We start from the raw sequence: 10667 nt of genomic DNA, 5'->3' as shown, positions 1-10667 counted from the left end.
TTTTTTTTTTTTTTGGACACAGGGTCTTGATAAGTCATTAAGTTGCTCAGGCTGGACTCAAACTTGGGATCCTCCTGACTCAGCCCCTAGATTACAGGTGTGCACCACCATGTCTGGCTTCAAACACCTTTTTATTGACATACAATGTGCCCACAAAAGGAACATCAGATGACTTCTTCCCTCCTGGAAGAATCTGTGCAAGCTGGAAGAGGGATGCCAGGTGGTCCTGAGGGATGCTGGGAGGAAAGTTAGGAAGCACGTGTCACGTCTGGTGAGGGATTTGGGGGTTGACAACTTTGAGTCTCTCCTCCTGCTTCCAGGGTCTTTTGGGTCCCATTGGACCCAGATGGAGAGTCTTTGGTGGGCCACCGACTGCAGCATCCAGGACACTTCCGGCATCTCTTCCTGCCCTTGCGAAAGGCCCAGCTTGAATCTGTCCCTTTGACTTGGGGGGAGCCCCACCCTGCTTTGGCCTCACTTCAGGAGGCAAATATTTCAATTATGAGGACGTGGCCAAGCGCCGCCCACTTGAGGCAGCCTCGGTGACCAGGCGTCCGGTGGGATGCAGCGGGGAGAGCCGCAGACGGTGGGATGGGGACCGAGCGGGGGTTAAGCGAGCAGACTGGCCTGCTTTGCTGGCTGAGAGCAAAACTGCTGGTGGAGAGGAAAATATGCGAGGCATTTTTGTAATTCCAGGCGGCTTGGTCCAGCTCCTGCCCAGACGGTCAATGAATCAAAGCCGGGAAGGCTCTACCTGTCAGCAGGGGCTCTCCTGGCCCTGTCCTCCAGGCTCCAAGCCTCTGTGCCCAGTGGGCCAGCCGGAACTCTCTCAGCTCCCCAGAGTAACGGTGTGTCACAGGTAAGAGCCAGACATGGGTGGCCCATGGGCTTAGATGTTCCATGTCCCCTGTCTGCTCCTGCTCTTGTCCCATCTTGCTCAGCTGGGTCTCTGGGATCCCTGCTGCAGTGGCTTATGGTGACCTCCCAAAGATCTGACAGATCCTAATGCCCAGAACTTGTGAATGTGAGCTTATTTTGGAATACGAATCTTTGTAGATGTCATGAAGTTAAGTCTCTCAAAATGAGATCATCTTAGATTATCCAGGTGAGCCCTAAGTCCAAGAAGAAGTGTCCTTAGGAAAGACCACAAGGGAGAGAAGAAGGAAGGTCATGCGTACGCAGAGATGGCCGAAACAGCCACAAGCCAAGGAACACCCGGGCTATCAGAAGCTGGAACAGGTCAGGAAGGACTTCCCTCTAGAGCCTTTGGGGAGAGCCTGGTTTTGCTGACACTGTTATTTTAGGCTGCTGGCCTCCAGAGCAGTGGCACTCTGTGAGCAGTGGTCTCCAGAGCAGTACCCCTTTTGCGGTACTGTGTTCTGGTAGCCTGAGGATGATGCTATGGTTTGGATAGCTGTCCCCCAAGTGCTCAGATGTTAAAGGTTTGATTGCTGGCCTATGGCTGTACGAGGAGGTGGTGGCACCTTTAAAAGCGAGAGGTCTTACGTCACTGGGGTGCCCTCAAAGTGGATTGCGGGAATCCAGTCTAGTTCTACCTCCCTTTTTTTGATTACAGGTCACCATGGGGTGAACAGCTTGCTCCACCATGGAACAATGATGTGCTGCCTTACCACAGGCCCAGAAGCATCAATGCCAACCGACCATGGACTGAAAGTTCCACATCTGCAAGCCAAAAAAGCCTTTCCTCTCTTTAACTTGATTGTCTCAGGTATTTTGCTATAGTAACTGAAACAGACTAGCACAGGCACTAATATACCCACTCAGAACTTTCCAGCACCTCAGTGCCACCTGTGTCAAATGTGTTCAAATTGGCTTCCACTTGGCCGGAGGTCGTCCCTTCCACTCTATGTCCCTGACACCACCCTACATTTCCCTGTGTAACAACAGCTTTTGTGCTCCTCTTCAAGTTTCCAGGGCTGATCAAACTACCTCCTCACTTCAAAAGCCTTCAAAATTCCTGCACAAACTCTAAACAGTGTAAGGTCAACTCCTTTTTGTAGACTAAAGCCCAGGCCCCAGCTTCAGGGCTTGCTTTGTTTGTGCAACCTGGGTCACTGTGCAGGGACCTCAAACAAGTGTTCTGAGCTTGTTCATGGTCATTGTTGTTGTCTTGAAATGCTTGCTTTGGAACAAGGGGCCTGGTGTTTCCATTTTGCAAATCGTGTGGCTTGTCCCGGTCATTTTAACCTTGTGGGCTCACCTCTTTTTTCATGTGGCTTCCCTCTGGCTATTACAGTGGTTTGGGAATCTGTTAAATGTCATGTCCTTTCACCTCTCCACAGCTTTGCTCTGGCTTTTCCCTTTGTCTAGAATGTCACTTCTCCTCTGCTATGTGGAAAATTCTCTCTGGCTTTTTTAGGGCCTGCTCAGTTGTTACCTCATCCACAAAGTGTCCCTTGACCCCTTTAGGTTGGCGTCTCCTAAAGTTCATTTTAGCTCCAACTGTATGTTTTTTTGGGGCCTTAGAATTCACCAAGCTCTTTCTTCACATGATCATTGTTCACAAGGACCTACTGTGTATTGAGCACCTACTATGCACAGAGCACACTACAGGTACATGACATAGGTCATAGCAATAATACCTTCCATTTATTAGTGGCCCGTGGTAGACACTTAACTGTGTTACACTATATCAAATGAGCATGGATCAGCCAGGTCCACACCCCTGGGGTCTTAGAAATACAGACTCAGCCCCACTTCAACCAGTTCAGATAGAATTTGCATCTCAATGGGATTCTCAGGGGCTCTGTTCTGTGTTCCTGTCCCCATCAGGCAAAGGCTGAGGCTCAGTGCCCCGCATAGCACCAGGACTCTGATAGGACTGGATTTGAATCCTAGCTTTGCTCTTTTCAACTGTGGGAGCTTAGGTCAGTTTCCCAAATTCTTCTGTGTCTCAGTTTCCTTTGCCAATGACCCTTCTATGGTCATTAGGAGAAGTGGATGGGTAAGACGTGCCACACAAGGCAAGTGGGCCAGGTAACACTTTAATTTAATGTCCTTGTCTCCTCTCTCTGCTTGTCCCTGTCCCTGCCTTCGCCTTGATTCATTTCTGGAACTCTCACAGCCTCCCCGCTGACCCACCCGCCATGGCAACTAACCCACCATGGCAACCATCCTAAGGGAGGCCTCTGATCTTCTCTCTGCGCAGCAGAGGAGGTATCAGTGCGGGAAGCCTTTACCATCTCCCTCACCCTGTTTAGCCTCCCGAAACTTCTGCTTGCCTCCCCTTCTCCGGGTCCCACTTCTCAGCCATAGAGAAGGCCCAGGGAGATGCTGGAGGGGCGGGAGACAGGCATGAGGTCAGCCCCACGTCAGCCCCTCTCCCTTTCCCCTCCGTGGCTGGGAAGAGGCCTCTGAGAGGGTGCCAGCCACAGTGGAGGTCTGTCCCCCGCTCTGGGGCCAGACCACAGGCAGCTGAGCTGGGCCGCGGCCAGGCTCGGGGGAGGTGTTCTCAGCCCCGAAGCTCCTCTCTGTCTGGCCCTCAGGACCCCTCCCCAACCCCAGATTCAAGCAGCCGCCAAGGGCTCTTCCAAGCAGGTGAGGTCATTGTCTCCACCAGACCAGCCTGACGCAAAGCAGCTAGCCACCCACGTGGCAAGATACACGCACCCTGTGCCCTCTCCGCTCCATCTCCCCTGATGGCAGCCCTGGGCCCAGTCCTGCCCACTTCATTCCCTCTGGGGGGCCTTTGGGAATCCACTCCAGACACCTGCTGGAGGGCCGGGTGGGCCAAGAATGAACACCAAAAAGAGATTCTGGGACCACCCTCTGGGTCTGTTTTCGTCCATGAAGACTGGCCCAGGAGCAAACTTGGGGTGACTTGGTGCATAGACAGGATCGGGAACCCCTGGGTCATAAGGCTGTTCTTAGGGGATACAACAGTATGTCTGACAGCTGATACTTTTCCTGTGCTCATCCTGATTTTTATCACAGCTTGGTCAAGACAAACTGTTATTTTTGCTTTTTAATGCTTCCCACTAGCTCCTAATACCATTCTGGAGGTCCAGAGAATTTCTGAAAAAGGTGTGGGGAGCTTTGCGGGCCTCTGGAGGGTCTAGTGAATGCGGGTCCCCATTGTGAGCCCCTTGAGAGGGTCCACACCTCAGGCAGTCAGAGTCTGAGATGGTTTTGCCTCCCAGGGATGTTTCGCTATGTCTGGAGATACTTCTGGTTGTCACACACTATTGATCGGTCACTTTGGGCATCTACTGGGCAGACACCAGGGGGGCCACTAAGAGACACCCCCCACCCAGCCAAGAATCATCGCTGCAAACTGTCAGCAGTGCCGTGGGTGAGAAGACTTGATCAAAATGAGTCTACCAACCAACCTACCGTCTCTCAGCGTCTAGTCTGCTCCAGATTATGGTGACATCCGAGATGTGATCCAGCCCCACTGAAGTGGGTTTCACTGCCTGGCTCATCCACATCAAACCTGTTTGCGTGTATATATATCCATGTACACACATGTGCACACATGTACAGAGGCAGGGGGTGGCTCCTGGGAGCCTGAAGAGACAGGAAGGGACAGGGAACTAGAGGACATTCACTCTGGTCTCCAGTGTTCCGCCCTACTGCTGTGTGACCTAGACCCATCTCTTTATCTCCCTGAGCCCTGGTTTTCACGTACAGGGCTCAGAGCCTGATTGTCTTGAGGCTGGGATCTAGCTGTGGAAACTGAATCTCTTGACATTTTTTTCCCAGAGTCCCCATTTTCCTCATAGGTAAAATAGGGACCTGACGTGTTCACCCCACAGACTGCTGGGAAGACATAAAATAACACATGGAAGGCACACAGCCCAGGCACACTTCTGTAGTAAGCATTTCATGGTGGCCCCTTCAGTGTCATTTTGAGTTCCACGCCAACCCAGAGTCTATGCCAAGGGATCAACAAACTGCCTCAAAGGGCTGGAGTTGTAGATAAAATACAGGACAGGACAATTATCTGGCTGTCCTTAAGTTTGATTTGCTCAATTTGGCTTACTGTTCATTTTTGCAAATAAAGTTTTATTGGGACATAGTTATGCACATTCCTTTCATACTGCTTCTGGCTATGTTTTTGTACTATAATAGAACTGAGTTTTGACACAGACCTTAATGTCAATGGAACCTAAGATAGTTAGCATCTGACTCGCAAAAAAAAAAAAAAAAAAAAAATCTGCCAAGCCTTAGGCTATGCTTGGAATAAAACTGCCCAAGGGTAGAGGTTGTGTGATTGGAGCCCACGGAGTCCCTGGCCCCTGCTGTGGGCAGTAGGCAGATACATTGAGAAGACAGTGAGCAGAGACTCAGTCACTCTAGGGACACAGAAGAAATCAGAAGAGCTGGAAGAAATCAGAAAGAGCTCTGGTTTGTGGAGACAGGGCTCTAGGTTCTAGAGCTGGCCCTGCACTAACTTTCAAAAGACCTTGGCTAAGTCTTTTCCTTTCTCTAGGTCCCAATTCTTATATTCTCCATTTGCTCAACAAATATTTACAAAATACCTACTATGTGCCAGATGCCTGCTGAACCCAGGGCCCTGCTTTTATGGTTTCTCAATTCAAATTGCAGTAGGAGATGATAAGTCTGTAAATACACAGTATGGGGCCAGCTAGGGACAGAATGCTCTGGAAGTATCTGGAAGGTACTGTGGTAGAACCTGAGACCTGATGAAAGAGCAGATGCCTCAGTTTCCCCATCTGCTTCTTGTATGGTCTTGCCAGGGGGACTCAGAGAGGAAAAATGGGTTCACTTTGGTCAAGATGCAGTGTGTTTCCTAAACCCTACTGGCGAAGACTCCTAAGTAATACCTTCCATCTCACCCTCGGGTCAGAGAGGACGGGCCACTGGCCAGCAGGGCTGCCACTTGGTGGGGTGAGAGTAGCGAAGAGGGGAGGAAGGGCTCAATCCCGCCATGGCCAGCAGCAACATCCTTCCTGGGCAGCACCCTGTCCCTAGCCTACAGCTCCCAGGCTGTCCTCACCCAGAATGAGGACTGTGCCTCCTGGGCTTCCTGCAGAGCCTAGATCAGACCCCTGGGCCAGAGACTACCCCTGGCCTTATGGGATAACCTCGGCTGTCCCCTTCAGGCCCCCAGACACAGGTGTTCTTGGAGGTAGGTAACACAGCCTAATCCTGTCTGACTGTGGGCAGTGGTGTGACAGCCATGCTCTCCCAGGCCCCCAGCACACCCAGCAGCATGAATTTACACCCTACATCCCCTCTGGCTCAGAATCCTTCTGTCTGGACGGCTTCTATCTGGATTATGAATTGCCAGTGATGATGACAGGAGGTTGTATAGAATGATGGCGGCTCAACAGACGCGCACTAGGACACACAATGACATTTTCATTGAGGCCTTCGGCGCCCTAAGGCAAGTGGATGACTAATGGTGGAATTTTAGGCACACGGCAAACCCGTAGGGGGTAGAGTCCCTTGGAAAACATATATAAAAACTTTGTTCCTTCCAAGCATGCAGGGTCTTAAAATCTACTGCATAAGACTCACCTCAAAGGCATCCATGCATTTAATTCCCTGGTAACTCTGTTGGAGAGGCAGACCTCATCGCAGACTTTCCCTCTGGTATCCACTCTTACCTGGCCTGGGGCCAGCTGCTCGAACCCCCTGTGGGTCTCCCTAGCAGGTTGGTCACGTGGCCATTGCAGCCATAGGACTGCAGTCCAGTAGGAGCAAGGAGAAAATAGAAGCCCAGGGAAGGGACCTGTGTTCTGGCGAAGATCAGATTTCTTGAGCCATCTCACCCCTTGCCTGGTAATTTCTTCTACGCTAGGGCTGCCTGAAATGGATGCTATTCCTTTCCATTCCCAGGGGAGTTCGTTATGCTTCAAAGAATAAAAAGATTTTGCATTTAAAAAGAAAAGTTTAGGAAACATTAGGTTTAACAAAATTGTGGGATTTCTCAGAGCCTTTAGAGCTACAGGGCAGGCAGGTGTGCAACATGTCCATGCACTGTTCTCTCGTGACTCTTCCAGGGTCACAGGCCATGGACAGGTGTGAGCATCTTTCCCACAGTTCCCAGTGGCCTGGCCACGTGAAGGCTGGCGCTGTGCTAAAATGGCCTCCAGTCTTTTGTCCTCTGAGCCCCCAGACTGCCTGCCACAGCCTGGGGCTTTTTGGACAGCCCGAGAGGAGAAGGGAAGTTCATCAAGCGCTGTTCCTCCTGTCTCAAATTGCAGCTTCATTCCACACCTATAAGTAAGAGGCTGGTGCTGAGCTCTGAGGGTCAATCCTCAGGAGGGGTCCCTGCAGAAAGGTCCTCTCTTCTGTTTGTTTTTTTTTTTTTTTTTGGTTTTTCTCCGGTACCGGGAACCGAACTCACGACCTTGCGCCTGCCAGGCAGGCGCTTTGCCGCTGAGCTAAATCCCCAGCCCCTAGGTCCTCTCTTCTGGCCTCATCAGCTTTGTCCCAAGATCCAGCTCAAAGCTAGGACCAGGGTGATCTTCCTAACATACAAGCTCATGAGGCATCTCCTGCTTAAACCCTCAGTGGCTCCCCAGTACCCTCAGGATCAACCACAAAGCCTCAGCCAGAGCTCTGCCTACCTCTCAGCTTCCTTCTTTGCCACTTTCTAGCTTGTGCTCCTGCAAAACTGATCTGTGTGCGGTCCCCAGGATACCCATGCTCCTCCCTGCTTCTTTCACTCCTACCTTTGTTCATCCGGGCCTGTGGTCTGAGCATCCTTCCCAGACTTTTTCCTCTGGATGTTTTTTTCCTCCTTAGAGATGATTAACCTTAGCTTCTCTGCCCAGGGAGAATTCCTCCTACACTCTGAGGCAGGCCTCTGCCCCCAACCTATGAAATGCCCTGGGACATATGTGTTCCCCTAGCTAGACCAGACTCCTGCTCTACCCCCCCAAAGCCTCTGAGCCACAGGGAGGAGTACCACACAGCAGAGTCACCGCTGGTACTCACAAGTGTGTGCTGGCTCCCTATATGTCAGGACTATCCGGGATACCAGGAGCCACATGGGACTCCCAAAGGATAGTGTAGGTCATAGATGACCAGTGTGATCTGGGGCATGTCCCTTGACCTCTCCGTATCTCACTTCTTCTGCTCTAGAATGGGACTCCTCTGAGATGATGGATGTTGGACACAGGTAAGTGCTCCTGAGGTACCTGAGGAACTCTGTGTCACAAAGTGGTTGCCTTGGGCAGAGGAGGCTTTTCCTGCCTAAGCCTCAACATCCCCAGCTGCAAAACGAGGCTGACAAACGGATCCCAAGACACATCCACATTCCAGAACATTAAAATATGACTTCACTTGGCAAAGTGGCCTTGTGTATGGAATTAAGTTAAAGATCTCTAAAGAAGATATTCCCAGATTATCCAGGAAAGGCCTCAAAGCAAGTGACATACGCCCTTATGAAACAAAGTGAGAGGGTGATTTGGGGACACACAGAGAGGGCTATGTGAGGTCAGAGGCGGAGATCAGACTGATGCAGCCACAAACTAAGGAACACCTGGAGCCATCTGCTAGAAGCTACCTGCAAGAGAGAAGGAAGGATTTCCCCTAGAGCCATCAGACAGGTGTGGCCCTGCTGACATCTGGCCTCTAGGACTGAGCGAATAAGCCCGTCTGTTGTTTTAAACCACCGGGATTGGGTAATTCATTATTGCAGCCAGAGGGAACCAATATACTCCCTCAAGGGTTTCCCCTGCTCCAACAAGAACTGGATTCAGACAGTCTCATAAATACCAGAAGTGTTCCCCAGAGGCAGGACTAGCGTCTCTTAAGCCTGGGAATCTGACTCTGGAAGGAGAAACTTCAGTCTTTCACTGAGGTATTGATCCTGGGATCCTTCTTCATCAGTACCCAAGCCAGCTGGAGGTGGAGGAATCCCTGACAGTGCATCTGTCCCCTTAGCACAACCTGCTCCCTCTGTGGGAAATGCCGTTCCTCCCTGCCTCCATCTGTCACCTGCCCGCTCAGCCTGTAGATCAGCAGAGACATCCTCTTCTCAGCAAAACCTTCCCCATCTGCATCCCGACCCCCGGCACCTGGCAGAGGGAATTCATTGAACGCCCCCAGTTTCCAGGTCAGGAGATCCAGTCTAGACATGTGCTCGCCGCTGGTGGTGTGAGAGCCCCTTGATGAAGCTGAGCACTCTGGCCTCACCCATTGGCCAGGGACTCTACCTCTATGCGCCTGTTTCCCAGTCAGTAAAAAGGAGAAAAGACCACAGGGCAAACACCAAAGGGATAAACAAGCGGTCCTATGGCTTTTCAGAGCTCTGACCCTGTGACAGCCAATCTTTGTGGGTTGTGCCAGCTGTTAATCTGGCTAAAATCAAAACTAGGATAGTCTGCATTCTGGTCTGTGTCATCCAAAACATAGGCCCGTCCGGTGTGTTCAAGTCTTTGACCTGTAACCTTTTCTGGGGTTCAGTAAGTTTATCTTTGCTGGGTACTGTGAATTCCTGTTTATCCAGGGCCCCATAGAAATAAACAGAATGGTCGGATGACCAGAATTTTCCATTTCAGCATGTTCAAAGATAACCCGAGTCACAGTGATCACCCCAGGTCTAGCAAAAGGGGCCTTCAAATCAGCCACTACCCACCCTGTAACATGGGGGTGCATATCACCAGCATGTGGGCTCAGTGATAGAATCACAAACTGCTGCAGTTCAGAGGGCTTTAGAGAAATTCTGTGAGTTCCAGCTGGAGCTCTGTGGAACTCTGCGGGGTTGGGAGGTGACCCAGGGCCACTTAAGGATATTGCATGACATTCTCCTTTAAAAAGCGGGGGTTATTTTGCTACAGACAAAATAAAACACCCACAAAAGCTTGGAAACCACCAATTAGTTCAAATTGATTTCACTTTACAAAAGAAATGAGCACAGTCCCTCAAAGGGCAGTGGCCTTCCTGACATCTTAAGCTATGACTTCCACTCAGCCAGAATATTGGGTTGATGGAACACCCACCACCTGACTGCCCCAGGCCAGAGCTCAACTGGGCTTCCCTTATTTATCCCACAGTGCCCTCCTTTCAGCTTGGAAGAAAGGGACTGCTCAGGTGTCTGGGGTTTGGTGGACAAGGCTGTGGTCACCTTCCTATCCAGGTCATTTCCTCTTACAGGGGACGGTTCTGCCCACACGTCCTGCCCCTGGTCCTTCCTGTGGACACCAGGCAGTGTCTGGGTCAGAATCCTATGTACAGAGAAATGCGGGACCTGCCTGGCAGCAGGCTGCTGCCTGGGGGAGAGTTTGGGGAACATGCGGGCAACACGGGTCACGGTCATGCCACAGTTGTGGGGTGAGGCAGCCACAGCTGACAGCGGCAGGAGCATGAATGCACCACTTTCCTGCTGCTTATGTATAAGTCTCTCCTCTCCGGGGACTCAGACTTGAGCAAGACACAGGTGGTTCTCCAGGGGCCCACTGTCCAGCGGGAAGACGGGCGTGGAAGGGCACAGTCACTGTGGCTTTCAGGCCAGCAATGGGTGCCGGCAGGCAGCAAAGGCGGGGAGAGAGGGCCTGCAGTGAGACTGACACATCTTCTGGGCAGTAAGGGGGAGTTGGAGGAAGGCTGGCCTGGGAGTGGAGGAGAGTGATGTAAGAAGAGGGACTGCTAACTAAGGCAGTTATGACATTCAACGAGGTGACGCATCTGAGACTCGGCAACAAGCAAGCCACACATGGCTCAAAAAATGA

General features: G+C 51.4%; 1 long non-coding RNA gene across 1 annotated transcript; it reads left to right on the top strand.

Annotated features, from left to right (window-relative positions):
- The first annotated feature begins 527 nt into the window (after positions 1 to 527).
- Positions 528 to 2254, top strand: LOC106149843. Its single transcript, XR_001236277.1, has 3 exons — positions 528 to 586; positions 697 to 859; positions 1577 to 2254. It is a non-coding gene; the product is annotated as an uncharacterized LOC106149843 (long non-coding RNA).
- Positions 2255 to 10667: the final 8413 nt, after the last annotated feature.

Source organism: Chinchilla lanigera, unplaced genomic scaffold, assembly GCF_000276665.1.
Source record: "Chinchilla lanigera isolate Chin_1 unplaced genomic scaffold, ChiLan1.0 scaffold00054, whole genome shotgun sequence".
Taxonomy (NCBI): Eukaryota; Metazoa; Chordata; class Mammalia; order Rodentia; family Chinchillidae; genus Chinchilla; species Chinchilla lanigera.
This window is presented reverse-complemented; position numbering and strand designations above follow the sequence as displayed.